The sequence below is a fragment of the Capricornis sumatraensis genome, chromosome 2 (genome assembly GCF_032405125.1).
Source record: "Capricornis sumatraensis isolate serow.1 chromosome 2, serow.2, whole genome shotgun sequence".
NCBI classification, from domain to species: Eukaryota; Metazoa; Chordata; class Mammalia; order Artiodactyla; family Bovidae; genus Capricornis; species Capricornis sumatraensis.
In genome coordinates, this window is record NC_091070.1 from 116549465 (window position 1) to 116565178 (window position 15714).

General features: G+C 37.9%; 1 protein-coding gene across 2 annotated transcripts in view; it reads left to right on the plus strand.

Moving 5' to 3' along the window:
* The window catches only part of ASH1L (ASH1 like histone lysine methyltransferase), a 179339-nt gene that overhangs the window by 38214 nt on the left and 125411 nt on the right, over window positions 1-15714 (plus strand). The gene's annotated exons all lie outside the window — the stretch shown is intronic.

The following is a 15714-nucleotide window of genomic DNA, read 5'->3' on the forward strand; positions in this document are numbered from 1 at the left end:
TCCATGGGATTTTCCAGGCAAGAGTACTGGAGTGGGGTGCCATCACCTTCTCCAAGTAAACACACGGATGTTAATTAATATTATTCCTCCAAAAGATTAAAAGCTTGTGCATTAGAGGAAATTATAAACCCCTCAAAGAAAAGAGTTTTTGTTCCTGATTTTAATTATTTGTGAACTTTTGAACAATAGAAGCTATCTTGATAGAGAAGCTGAGTGTTCTTTAGTTTTTAATAGTGTAATAACGAGGAAAAAAAATCATAAACTCTAGGTTCATTCAACATATTTTTTGATAAAAATGAATATCTGCTGTCTGCCAGAAATTTTACTTTGTGGACCCTTGTAATGTAATAGAGAATAGGGCACACAGGTTCATTGTTCTCATTGAACTTAATATTGGAGGAGATAGGTAATAAACAATAAAAGCTACAAATTCAATGTCATAAAAATTTTGACAAGCAGTTTATAAATATACACAAAGACATACATACATATATATGTATATGTATACATATATATATAATTTTTTTTTAAGAAAGTCCAGGGTTCTTTGTAAGTATGAAATGGGGGCCTAACTCAGGAAGCCTTCCCTGAGAAAGTGACCCTAGACTGTTACTTGAATGAAGGATGAACAGCAGTTATCTAGGTGAACAGAATTTCCCCTTATTCATCTATTCATTCATTCATTTATTTATTGAATTGCAAAACATCTACCATTCTTCCAGTCACTTTTATATAGTAGAGAGTAAAGACTTGATACCTTGCCTCATTAACTTTCAGCTTGGTGAGAGAGGACAAACTGTAGAGTGGTAAGCAAACAAATAATGGCGTAATTTTAAAAGTACTGTCAATTAATGTAACAGCATTAGAGTAAATAAGGGGAGGGGGGGTACCTATTTTAGATGGAGTAATTAGTTATAGCCCAGGGATGAAAATTTACTGTTAGGGATATGAAACCACCAAGCTTTTCAAGCTGAGGATTAGGTGAGGAGCACATTTGAAGATCTTAAAATGTTCAGGAGCTTAGACATTAGGAAAAGTAGGGGAGAGGTCAGAAGGTTCATTGTGGTGGGATAGAGAATACAAAACAGAATAGTGAGAAGTTGTGAAAGAAAAAAGCCAGAGTGTATGTTAAAGATATTGATTTTATAAAAACCAAAGCAAAAAAAAACAAGTTTTGATTTTAGATTTGCATTTTCAAAGATCATTCTAGCTCTGTGTGAACACTGAATTGTAAATGTAAAAATAGTTACAGGAAAACCAATCAGTGGACAATTGCAGTAGCCTACATAAAATGATACTTAGACAAAGGTGTTGGCAGACTCCTTCATGAATATTTGAGAGGTTCGTGCATTGTCCTGATATAGAATAGACTGGAAGAGGAGGGATTTTGGGAGAGCACAGGTTTGCTTTTTAATATTTATAAACCTTGAAATGCCTTTATAAAATTCAAATGGTGATGTTGAGTGGGCATTTGGGTATCTAGTTGTGGAGCTCAAGAGAGATGTTTGGGCTAGAGATACGGGCATTTCACTCTGAGGTTTCAAAAAACTTTGGTGATATTATTCACTAAAGATAAAAGGGTGTCTGGAAACAATACAGTTAGGAACAGACTCTCAAAACCTATTAAACTTTGTAAACACCAAGAAAAGCAATAATTCTGGAAAATACCAGCAAATTGTTCAGTAAGTAATAAAATACTACAGTAAACATAGGACTTTTAAGAAAGATGAAAGTAGCCTTATAGAAGCAGATACAAAGAAAGGTTAAAGCTGCTCAGTGTAGTTAACATGTTAGTCACTCAGTCATGTCCACCTATTTGTGACCCCATGGATTGTAGCCCACCAGGCTCGTCTGTCCATGGAATTCTCCAGGCAAGAATACTGGAGTGGGTTGCCATGCCCTCTTCCAGGGGATCTTCCCTACCCAGGGATTGAACCCAAGTCTCCCACATTGCAGACAGATTCTTTACGGTCTGAGCCACCAGGGAAGCCCAGTGTATATCATAAATATAAATTGATGCCAGATATAGTTGGTTCTGGTTTATTGTCCTTATTTGTTTCTTTTGCATTAATATTGGGGGAAACACATAAGCATTTGTAGGGATATCTGTGACCAGTTGTTCCTGAAAGGATGCATAGGCATTCTGGACAAAACTACATTGCTCAACGGTTTACTGCATTTAGTTTGTGTTTATGTAGTCTTTGTTTAGCTGCTAATCTTGTGTTTCAAAACATTAGTGTACTTTGAAAAATCATGTATGTATTCACACAACTTCTTTGTCATTCTGGAGCTGTTTCACACTGTAGAAGCACTGTGAGACAGACTATATATCTGAATCCTCTTATCTGTTTATCTGCATGTCATCATGAGAGAAAGATTTCCCTACAAAGAATACAGAGTGAGGAAAAAAGAGAGCCTTCGGTAGCTTTGAACAATTTCATTATTTAAAGTAGTGGTTAAAAACCATCAACCTTTGGTTTGTATATTACCCATTGTGGTGATTTCTATAGTATTGTTGTTGTTGTTGTTGTTGTAATGCTGAAATTTTAAAATCTGGAGATCTCACATAACTGTTCAGAGTTCTACTTACTTTCCTTTGAAAAGACATTAAATGACAGCATTTAATTCCTATTTCCTGGATGACATCAAGGTTGGGTCTCAATAATGGCACCCCCTCCCCACTCCCCAGGTCTTTAGTCAGGACATGCAGTCTTCCATTTGCCTCAGTCTTCACAGTTTCCTGATGTGTGTTATACCTAACCCAGTTTAAGTATTTAAGTGGTTCATCTGGCTCCAAGGAATATTAAAGCTGTGGCCCCTAATTTAAGAGTTGTGAGAAGCTTATAACAAGTGGGGAAATTGAGGTGAAGGTAAAGTGAAATGACAGGTTAGTTTGTTGAATATATCAAGTATGTCATCTTCATGGGCAATAAAGTCACCCAAGAGGCCATTTATTGGGGTTAGAGTGGAAAGGATGGATCCACATCTGGCTTCAGGGACCTTAGGGACTGAGATAGCAGGGAAATCTAACATATGCAGAAATACCTGCTTAATGAATAAGAAGCTGTCTTATTTCCTTCCTTTAAAAAAATAAATAAAAACATAGTAAGACCTCTGTGAAGAGTGAAAAAGCTGTCCTAAAACTCAACATTCAGAAAACTAAGATCATGTTATCTGGTCCCATCACTTCATGGCAAGTAGATGGGGAAACAGTGAGAAACTTTATTATATTTTCTGGGCTCCAAAATCATTGCAGATAACAACTGCAGCCATAAAATTAGAAAACACTTGCTAACTGGAAGAAATGCTATGACCAACCTAGATAGCATATTAAAAAGCAGAGACATTACTTTGCCAACAAAGGTCCATCTAGTCAAAGCTATGGTCTTTTCAGTAGTCATGTATGGCTGTGAGAGTTGGACTGTAAAAAAAAAGCTGAGCTCCAAAGAATTGATGCTTTTAAACTGTGGTGGTGGAGAAGACTCTTGGGAGTCCCTTGGACTGCAGGGAAATCAAATCAGTCAACCCTAAAGGAAATCAGTCCTGAATATTCATTGGAAGGACTGATGTTGAAGCTCCAATACTTTGGCCACCTGAGACGAAGAACTGACTGCTTGGAAAAGACCCTGATGCTGGGAAACATTGGAGGCAGGAGAAGGAGACAACAGAGGATGAGAAGGAGACAACAGAGGATGAGATGGTTGAATAGCACCACTGACTCGATGGACATAAGTTTGAGCAACCTCCGGGAGTTGGTGATGGACAGGGAAGCCTGGCGTGCTGCAGTGCATGGGGTTGCAAAGAGTCGGACATGACTGAGCAACTCAACTGAAGTTCCTGTTCTGATCAATTCTCTGTCACCAACTGGGTTTCCTCTAATTTAGATCAGTTCTGATACTAATCACCTGAGTTAGAGAAGACCCTACAAGTTAAGAGCAAAGATTTTTTTTGAAGGCTTCCCCCGCTTAAGATGCTAGCTGCAAGTTTCAGTGCCACCAATCCACCCACACTTCTGTCCAACCTGCCACAAGTTTAGGTCTTACCACAACCCTTCATTTTAAAAAAAAAAGGAAGCCTGAAATGGGTTATTTATTCTGTTTTTGGCTACATCAGGTCTTCATTACTGCACGTGGGCTTTCTCTAGCTGCAGTGATTGGGGGCTACTCTCTAGCTGCAGTACGCAGGCTTCTTATTGCAGTGGCTTCTCTTGCTGCATCTCCCGGGCATTAGAGTGCTTAGGCTTCAGTGGTTGTGGCACAGGGGCTTAGCTGCTCCATGGCATGTGGGATCTGCCTGGATCTGGAATCGAACCTTTGTCCCCTGCACTGGCGGACAGATTCTTAACCACTGGACCACCAGGAAAGTCCTAAGCCATCAGTTTCGATAATTTGGTGGAATGGCTCACAGAACTCACTGAAACCACTGTAATTACAATTGCAGTTTTATTATAAAGGATACAGGTCAGGAATTGAAGAGATGAATAGGGCAATAGCTGTTGTGGAGAAAGGGACACAGAGTTCCCATGCCCTCTTTCTGGAATATGGGTGTGTCATCCTCCCAGTAGATCACTATGTTCACCAACCAAGAAGCTTCACAAGGCCTCTGGGTTCAGAATTTTGAGTGGGGTTTCAGTATATAGGCATGCTTGATTAAATCAATGGCCACATGTTTGTATTCAGTCTCTAATCTACCTCCATCCTCTGTAGGTTGGGCTCACCCAAAGTTTCAACTGTCTAATCTTGTGGTTGGTCTCTAATGACCAGCCTCCATCCTGAGGGAATCTTAGGGTTCACCTTAAGTCGCCTCTTAGACATAGCAAAGACACTAATATCAGGAAATTCCAAGATTTTTTTGAAGTTATGTGCCAGGAATCAGAGGCAGAGATCATGTGTATTCTTTATTCTATCACAAGTCTAATTTAAATTCTTTTGTTAATTGATCTGTACCTTGGAATCTCTCTTCTTCACAGTTACTCTTTAGTTAACTGGGTAGAAATGTGTCTTGATTTACTAACAGGGTTTTTTTTTTTTTTTTTTTTTTCCCCAGGAGGTTAAAGAATGAATAGGAAATAATAGGGAAATGTGGGCACTTAAAATTCTTACAGCTTTAACAGACATGAAAGTCTTAACAGACATGAAAATTGGCTTACCTATTCACAGAAAACCAGCTGAGAAAAAGATTTTTAGTTAAGGAAAAAGTGCTAAATCATGGCGTATCTTCTAATTTGATCACTGAAAGTCAGTTTTGTTTTAATTAGGCAAAGCTTAAGAACTTGGTTTTTTAATCTTAACTATTATTATAGCTGTCCGTTCAGCAGTTATTTTGTGTCTATTGTTTGCCAGATACAAGGAATGCAAACAAAAGGAATAAGATATAATTTCTGCCTTCAGAGAATTTATAGTTCATTGGAGTATATGAACATGTATACAAATAGTAATTGATAACTCCTAAAATTGAGGTACTCACAGCATATTTTAGGGAGCAGAGAAGAACTCACTTAAAAGGAGCCAGGAAGATATTTTGAGTTTATTGTGCAAAGAATAAAGGGTAAAGACTATTTTTCATAGAGAAGTAAGTTTTGGAGGATTTTGGAGACATGATACTGTACTTAGGTAACTGTGAATAGTCTGATATGGGACCAGGAAATGTGTTTGGAAAGATAGATGGGGAACAGATCATAGAGCCTCTTGTTTATGTAGCATACTAAAGAGTTTGGAGTTTACCTTACAGGCAGTGGGAAATTATGGGTTTTAAAGTCTATACCCCAACCAGTAATGCTGAAGAAGCTGAAGTTGAACGGATTTATGAAGACCTACAAGACCTTTTAGAACTAACACCCAAAAAAGATGTCCTTTTCATTATAGGGGACTGGAATGCAAAAGTAGGAAGTCAAGAAACACCTGAAGTAACAGGCAAATTTGGCCTTAGAATGCGGAATGAAGCAGGGCAAAGACTAATAGAGTTTTGCCAAGAAAATGCACTGGTCATCGCAAACACCCTCTTCCAACAACACAAGAGAAGACTCTACACATGGACATCACCAGATGGTCAACACCGAAACCAGATTGATTATATTCTTTGCAGCCAAAGGTGGAGAAGCTCTATACAGTCAACAAAAACAAGACCAGGAGCTGACTATGGTTCTAATCATGAACTCCTTATTACCAAATTCAGACTTAAATTGAAGAAAGTAGGGAAAACCGCTAGACCATTCAGGTATGACCTAAATCAAATCCCTTATGATTATACAGTGGAAGTGAGAAATAGATTTAAGGGACTAGATCTGATAGAGTGCCTGATGAACTATGGATGGGGGTTCGTGACATTGTACAGGAGACAGGGATCACGACCATCCCCATGGAAAAGAAATGCAAAAAAGCAAAATGGCTGTATGAGGAGGCCTTACAAATAGCTGTGAAAAGAAGAGAAGGGAAAAGCAAAGGAGAAAAGGAAAGATATAAGCATCTGAATGCAGAGTTCCAAAGAATAGCAAGAAGAGATAAGAAAGCCTTCCTCAGTGATCAGTGCAAAGAAATAGAGGAAAACAACAGAATGGGAAAGACTAGAGATCTCTTCAAGAAAATTAGAGATACCAAGGGAACATTTCATGCAAAGATGGGCTCGATAAAGGACAGAAATGATATGGACCTAACAGAAGCAGAAGATATTAAGAAGAGGCGGCAAGAATACACAGAAGAACTGTACAAAAAAGATCTTCACGACCCAGATAATCGTGATGGTGTGATCACTCATCTAGAGCCAGACATCCTGGAATATGAAGTCAAGTGGGCCTTAGAAAGCATCACTACGAACAAAGCTAGTGGAGGTGGTGGCATTCCAGTTGAGCTATTTCAAATCCTGAAAGATGATGCTGTGAAAGTGCTGCAATCAATATGCCAGCAAGTTTGGAAAACTCAGCAGTGGCCACAGGACTGGAAAAGGTCAGTTTTCATTCCAATCCCAAAGAAAGGCGATGCCAAAGAATGCTCAAACTACTGCACAATTGCACTCATCTCACATGCTAGTAAAGTAATGCTCAAAATTCTCCAAGCCAGGCTTCAACAATACATGAACCGTGAACTCCCTGATGTTCAAGCTGGTTTTAGAAAAGGCAGAGGAACCAGAGATCAAATTGCCAACATCTGCTGGATCATCGAAAAAGCTAGAGAGTTCCAGAAAAACATCTATTTCTGCTTTATTGACTATGCCAAAGCCTTTGACTGTGGATCACAATAAACTGTGGAAAATTCTGAAAGAGATGGGAATACCAGACCACCTGACCTGCCTCTTGAGAAATCTATATGCAGGTCAGGAAGCACCAGTTAGAACTGGACATGGAACAACAGACTGGTTCCAAATAGGGAGTGGAGTACGTCAAGGCTGTATACTGTCACCCTGCTTATTTAACTTATATGCAGAGTACATGAGAAACTCTGGGCTGGAAGAAGCACAAGCTGGAATCAAGATTGCCAGGAGAAATATCAATAACCTCAGATATGCAGATGACACCACCCTTATGGCAGAAAGTGAAGAGGAACTAAAAAGCCTCTTGATGAAAGTGAAAAAGGAGAGTGAAAAAGTTGGCTTAAAGCTCAACATTCAGAAAACGAAGATCATGGCATCTGGTCCCATCACTTCACTGGAAATAGATGGGGAAACAGTGTGTCAGACTTTATTTTGGGGGGCTCCAAAATCACTGCAGATGGTGATTGCAGCCATGAAATTAAAAGATGCTTACTCCTTGGAAGAAAAGTTATGACCAACTTAGATAGCATATTCAAAAGCAGAGACATTACTTTGCCAACTAAGGTCCGTCTAGTCAAGGCTATGGTTTTTCCAGTAGTCATCCATGGATGCGAGAGTTGGACTGTGAAGAAGGCTGAGTGCTGAAGAACTGATACTTTTGAACTGTGGTGTTGGAGAAGACTCTTGAGAGTCCCTTGGACTGCAAGGAAATCCAACCAGTTCATTCTGAAGGAGATCAGCCCTGGGATTTCTTTGGAAGAATGATGCTAAAGCTGAAACTCCAGTACTTTGGCCACCTCATGTGAAGAGTTGACTCACTGGAAAAGACTGTGATGCTGGGAGGGATTGGGGGCAGGAGGAGAAGGGGACGACCGAGGATGAGATATGGCTTGCTGTGATTCATGGGGTCGCAAAGAGTCGGACACGACTGAGCGAGTGAACTGAACTGAACTGAACTAAAAGTAGAATGATTTGCTGATATCATATGGATAGCACTTTGATAGATGGATTAGAGAAAGATCAGGTAGACCAGTTTGGATATTGTCTCAGTGAAACATAATGGGGCCCTGAACTAAGGTAGTGATAGCGAAAACAATATTCAGAGGAAATAGGTTTTATTTTTATAATTTTGTTTGTTTATTATTGACTTGACTGGATCTTTGTTACTGCACGTGGGCTTTCTCTATTGGCGAGCAAGAGCTACTCTCAGGTTGTGGAATGGTGGCATCTCATTGTGGTGGCATCTCATTGTGGTGGCATCTCATTGTGGTGGCTTCTCGTTGCAGAGCATGGGCTCTAGAGCACAGGCTCTGTAGTTGTGCTGCATGAACTTAGTTCCCCTCAGCATGTGGAATACTCCCCAGCCAGAGGTCAAATCCATGTCCCCTGCATTGGCAGGTGAATGTCCAACCACTGGACCGAAAGTCATAAAGAAAAGAAAGCGGAAAGATTTTAGAACGTCTCTAAGATACCTCTCTCAGGCAGTTGATTGAATGGTGATGTGATTAAAAGAAAATATTAGTGTAGCTGTCCAGGCTCTTCTGTCCATGGAATTCTCCAGGCAAGAATACTGGAGTGGGTAGCCATTCCCTTCTCCAGGATCTTCCAGGTATCCCCTAGGTTTCCTGCGTTACAGGCAGATTCTTTACCATCTGAGCCACCAGGGAAGCCTAATTAAATAAACGGTGGTATGCAAAAGGAAACTGGAGATGGAAAATGGATTTGACTTTCATGCTGTTCAGTGGGATATATCAATCTGTAGCTCAAAAGAGAAATCAAACCTGAAGGTAAAGTTTTAGATCAGTGGTTGTTTAAAGGAATTAAGAGCAGGAATGATAATGTTTAGGGTGAACACACTGGGCTTCCTAAGGGAGTTCTGTGCTCAGCAGTGTCAGATGCTGATTGTTCAGATAAGGACTGAAAGACAGTTTGCTTTAGCAGATTATCTTCTGTAATCTAAGAGCAGTTTCCATAGTGGCAATTGTTAGATTTCTGGAGGTTAAGGAATGAGTGGGAAATAATAGGGAAATGTGGGCAGTTAAAATTCTTACAGCTTTAAACATTGTAGCAATCCCAGTGTAAACATACAAAAACATGAAAAAAACGAGCAGGGACAGCAGTGGAGGACCTTGTACAAAATACTTGGCCAGTACTTCTCAAGAGTATCAAAGACCTGGAAAAACAAGGAAAGATTGAGGCAGCCGTCACAGATCAGAGAAAATTAAGGAGACTTGGTAACTAAATACAGTGATATCCAGATTAAAATCTGGAACATGAAAAGAACATAAGTGGAAAAATTATGCCAATGTCAATTTCATAGTTCTGACAAATATGCCATAATTAAGTAAAACATTAAGGAAAGTTGAATGTAAAAGACTTATGATAACTGACTTTATAAATTTTCTGTAAGCTTAAATTTATTCCAAAACAATCAGTTTAGTTTTTTTTTTAAGTACTGATTGTCAAATGAAACCAATCTCTAACTGATGAAGGAAAAAATAAAAAATATTCTTTACCATTTGTGTTGAATAGATTTATCATAAGGGTTAATTAAAATAAAACAGGCATATTTGACCATTTATGTTGAATAAATCAGATCAGGGCACAGGCAGAAATGACAGATACAGTCTGGAATAAGGCATTTAACCTTTCTCTCCTTGTTTTCATTGTAGGAAATCAAACAGATTTAATCACTTCAGCAGTTTTGAACTAAACAAATCTCAGAAAGCTTTGAAAAGAAAATGTTATTTTATAAATGATATCTTATTTTTTAATTTTATACTGTTAATACAGTTATATATTAAAAGTCTAAAATGAGCTTGATGCAAATAAACTTGTAGTAAAATTATACTCTTAAATGTGGCCAGGTTTCTGATTTCACCCAGTTCTTGATAACTAATTCTGTAGATAAGTATCTGTGTTAAGTAGACATGAAATAGGACTGGTGAGGAAGAGTTTCTGACTGGCGTGTCAGACACAATCACTGCTTTTCAGTATTTTCAATTCAGAGCTAACTGCACATGCTAGAACCTGCAGCCTATTCAGTTCAGTTCAGTCGCTCAGTCGTGTCCGACTCTGCGACCCCATGAACCACAGCACGCCAGGCCTCCCTGTCCATCACCAACTCCCAGAGTTCACCCAGACTCACGTCCATTGAGTCAGTGATGCCATCCAGCCATCTCATCCTCTGTCGTCCCCTTCTCCTCCTGCCTTCAATCCTTCCCAACATCAGGGTCTTTTCAAATCTTCTTTTGGTTTGGAAAAAGCTTATTTACTATAGTAGAAGCATAATGGTTGAAACACAGTATATTGAGTCTTATTTTCTTTTTAACTGAATGTGACGTTGATCAGAATTTTCTGATTTCTGACAGTTTCTCTAGGGTAATATATAAGATACACTCATAAGTGAGTGTGAACATGTGGCGATGAAATCAGAAAATTTATTGTGGTGATTAGTACAGTTCTGGGAATTTCCAGAGGAATTCCATTTCAGTGAATTATCTGATTTGGACCCTGAGAAATAACCTAATTGGAAGGAGAAAAACATGGACTTTTTAGCATAAAAATCGCCAGCACAGACTCTGAATCATTCTTGTACTGTGTTTAATTGGTGAGTCAGATGAAATGTATTGCTTTCAGTAAATAAATTTCCCACAATTGGAAACAGCTGTTTTTATTGTTGAACCAGTTCTTATCTCAGCATTCAGCTCATTCAGAAGAAGCTTCCGGGATTCTTATGGTCTGTGAACCATAGCGAAGGATTCAGAACTTGAATCTGGAAACAAGAAGATTTGATCAGAGATTTCCACATAGTTGACATTTTATGTCATATTCTCCTATGGCGTCCATTTTAGTTATAACCAGTTTTGATTCAGTCACCGTTTAACGAACATTACCAATAGTCTTGACTTATAAGTAATAGAAGAAGAGGAATTTCTTAAAATTAGAATTTGGGGACATGCTTTATATTTGGTGGGAAGGAGCAATTTAAATTTTAAAAATTACTTTTAAATGTGTCATTTTAAAATAAATTTATAGTATCTATGAACTGATCACTGCACAGTGTCCAAATCTAGCATCGTTAATCTATTTTTCCATAGTTTACCCAAAGATAAGTATAGCATTAGAAACCTGAAACAGTTTGCTCATTCAAACCATTCCCTAGTTACTTGGGATTTTAGTGTTGAACTCTCAACAGAGTATAACCAAAACTCATACTATGTTGTTGTTAAAGTTTTAATAGTAGATTTAGACTGAAGAAATGCCTGTTTTGTCCAACCAGCTGCCAGTTTCATTCACTGTGTTCTTTTGCTAGCTTCCATTTAGAAGTTCCTTGTTTTTTAGCCTAGGACACTCAAGGCTTCAGTGAAGTAATTTCGTTGAATCTTTATTCCAGTGTTTTGTGATGCCTTCCACCTCTCCTGCACACTCTTATCAGTAGGAATTTTTTCTATTTATGCAGGTATCTTTGCCTGTATGACTCTATCCTCACACCCAGGCATCTGTAAATGTAGTTATGTCTTTTTTATCTTAGATTTGTTTCTGTTTCTCCTCTGTAGACATCAGTCAAGATCTCTTGTGACCAGTGAACTTGAGAACAGCTTTTTGGTTTCCACGTGTTTTTGTGTATAATATAAAGATTTCCAGATTCTTAATCCCTTTTAAATGTAGGTATGTTCTTTTTTGCTTTCTTAAGTTTTGACATTCTTATCCATGCTTTCATCTTATGACTTTGCTATAAAAGTACCATCTCTTCTCTTTTTTTGTCTAATTTGGCACAGATGTTTCCCCCAAACCTGTCTTTGTCTTTAAAAGTTCATCCAATAGTGGTCAAATAAAAACCCAGAGATTCCATAGTCAAAACCACTTGCAAGGCTCCCTCACATTTCCAGGTTTTTTAAAAAATTCTTAATTTCCTTATTATTTTCCCAATTAATAATATTGTCTCTCTTCAGTTTCCCTCCTTAGTAGTAGTCCACCTTCTTTTTTACATGAATGTCTCAACTGAAGGAAAATAATTTACTTGTAGTTTTCACCTTACATTTTTGTTAAATTCCAGTTTTATTTACATACTGCTTTTGTTATTTATCTTTAATTTTTCTTTCCTTCATTTATATGTATAGAATTCCTAAGTATATTTCTGAAGCTGTTATCTGAGTGATGAGACACTCAGTATGGTTTCTACCAAATAGTGAATTGAATAATTCCCATTAATATTCTCTGCTTGCGTCTGAAGTAATAAGAAATGAGAACTCATTTCCATGAGAATTCTCCAATATTTGGAAGTATATGTGTTCTCCGTGTATATTCTTTGAGCAAGTATCAGATTTTCATGAATTGGAGTACAAACGTACCTCCTGTCTTGTGAGGAGTGGAAAGTCTTCACTTAACCCTCCAGGCAGATCTAAAATGACCGCTGATGCTATGGCCATACCACCCTGAATGTGCCCAATCTCGTCTCATCATAAGATGACCACTGATGACACATGAACAAATATTCATCACAGGGTGGAGGTGATAACAGAGCAGTAACTCCTTTAAGGAATCAGCCATGATTTAGAAGAACCAAAGAGCCAAACAATAGAAGCAGAAAACTACTTTCTCCACTGGTACAGAGCTGAACAGAGAACCAAACACTTTCTGGTTCTGACTCATCTTTTGATCACTTCGTATTTTATTGATATAATCCCAAACCTGGAGAAGCTATGATGAAGAGTCAGTGAATTAGGAGATACACTTCAGAGGAGCTTTTTCCAACCTTACGATTACCTACCAGCCCTGGAGTTACCTATCTTAATAGTACTTCTTAATTAGAGGTACTTATTTTACAAGTACTTCTTTATGTTTAAGACAGATGCTTGATATTCTGGAATAGTTCTGGTTCCTAATTGGATGCAAGGCTCTGTCCCTCTTTAATTTTAATATTGAGTGGTTGTCTATACATATCAATGACATTATTAAGTATTTAGAGTCTAAAAGTTCTATGATAAACTGAAGGAGCCAATTAATATAACATCTGTCAAAGCCTTCTGAATTTTTTACATTATCTCATTTTGGAACTCACAACAACCATGTCAGTTAAGAATGCTTTATTAAATGCACATTCCAGTATGTTTACTTGTCTAGATCTTATTTTTCAATTCATAGCGGTGCCAGGAGGCCAACTCAGGATACTGTGCTCCATAGTTCATGTACTTAACACTGCAACACTCTGCATTGCATTCTGAAACGTAAATATGTTGGTCTCTTGAAATGAGCATACTCATTCTCTGGGCATTGTCTTGTTCTCCCCTATCCACCCAATTGCATAATGGCACTTATAAAACAATGTGTTTCTGGTAGTATTAGAGACCATGTTTTATGATTTCTGTTATTAGGCCAGTTTTAACATGCTTTTGAAAATTTTTAACAGGTTATTTAGCTCTTTCATATAAGTTTATATCATCATTTTCTAGTCTTAAATTTGATTGCTTTACATGATTAGTTACTGTTTTTCCCCTCAGGTATCCATACCCTCCTCCTCTTACTCCTCCTGTAAGCAATCTTTTTAAGTGAGATAAAGGTCTAGATCAGCTGATTATCAAGCCCTAGAGATCTGTATCTTCAGGGATACAACTTTATTCCCCCTTAAATATGAAAAATTGTGAAGAACAGCTCTACTCTGTATGAAGAGGGAATTCAGACTTTTTAAAATGAAAAATGAGGATCTTCCTGAATGAAGTTTTATTCGTTTCCTATTACATCTTAAGAATAGGCTGCTGGCCTCCATTACTTTCAGGAAATGAAAAATGGCTCCGAAGCTAAGTGAGCTAAGCCATCTCTCTCTCAATTGTTTCAGTTTCTCAGGAATTGCTGTACAAAGCTGCCAATAACGGTCTCCGGGGATCTGACCCCCATTCCACCTCCCACTGCCTCCTCTGCAGCTCCAGATGCCACCAAAAGAAGGAGCTTTGAAGAAAGTGCCTGTACCCTCTTTTACCCTGAGGTGGGTGAGGCCAGGCAGGGTGATTCTCAGGATATCCTGATGATCAAAGGTATAGTTGAAGCCTTCATCAAGACTTTCTTGAAGATGACCAAGAAATTTGGGAAACGTTGCCAAATAGCCTAGAAACTGAAGACGGAGCTCAAGAATGGATGGCTCAAATGCCACCTGAAGTGTAATACATGATAACATACAAGACCCTAAGTAAGCTCCTAGAGGGCAGAAACTATTACACTGTTTTTACTATCTCTCCCTCACCCACCTCCACAATGTCTAGCATAGTGCCAAACATATAAACTATACTCAATAAATTTAAGTTTATAACTGAGAGAGAAGACTTTATAAAAAGTGCTCTCCAATCCCTTCTTTCCCTAGTGCTTAATCTAAGATTGCCCATTCATCAGGAGAATAATGATAAAGAGAGTTCAGTGATGTCTCAAGCTTCTTGGCCACTGTTGTCTTCTGTCTTGGCTGTGTGTCTGAGTAGGAAATATTTATCTGTCCTGTCCAGTATAGGAATTTTTCAGTATTATTGCTTAAACTTATATCTTTGCTGATGCCTGGGCTTTTACTTCTTAGATATTTTATTGTGATAGTTTAGCTCTTTAAAGGAAATCTTACCTGAACCACACTCTAGGGGGATTTATTGTATTGTTGGTTTTTAAAAATCCCTTTGTATCTGTTTTTTAGATTCAACAATAAACAGTCTTGCTCCTGAATTATAGCTTACAGTAGTCATCACTGTGTTTCCAAAGTGGGATATTCTATCATAACATCAATTTTCCCCAAATGTAACTTGTTATTCTTGAATGGCAGCACATATCTCACCAGAGCAATGCTAAAAAAGCCTGCTTGAAAGAATATTTATAGTGATGTGATTTAAGACACTGAGTGATTAAAACAAAGTTCATGGTTTACTGTTTTTCTTCCAGAAACAGAAATATTAGAAACTTAGGTCCATTGAGTTCTTCTGTTCCCAAGTTGTCCTGTTTGTCAGTCAGTTATTTAGTCATGTCAGTAAAGTTAACTCTGATTTAGAAACAGATCTTTAAAAAAAAAATCTCATCTTAAGATATTTAATTTCTTGTACATTTTGAGCCTCCAGTTATGTGTAAGACTCTTTTTTTTCAAGTTAAAAGTTGAACATTTAAAGTTCAAGTTAAAACATTTCAGACTGCTACTAGTTTTTTGACAGTTGGTCATTATGTATTCTCAACAGGTGGCTTTTTTAGGGTATAAGAAGTCCAGTATCAGAACCAGGTATATTTTATTCAGGAAAATAATCTTTCCTGAATGACATACTTTCTCTTAAGTAAGAGTTTTGTAAATTATGCTGCATTTGAGATTTTTGAGAAGAGTATGAGACTTTTTTTTTTTTAAGGAAATGGAGTTTCTTATCTTCATGAACTTGTATGTGTATAACCAAGGAACCTTAAGTGTAAGTGATAAAGGAGGTGTAGTCTGTTGCATAGGTAATCACAAATTCC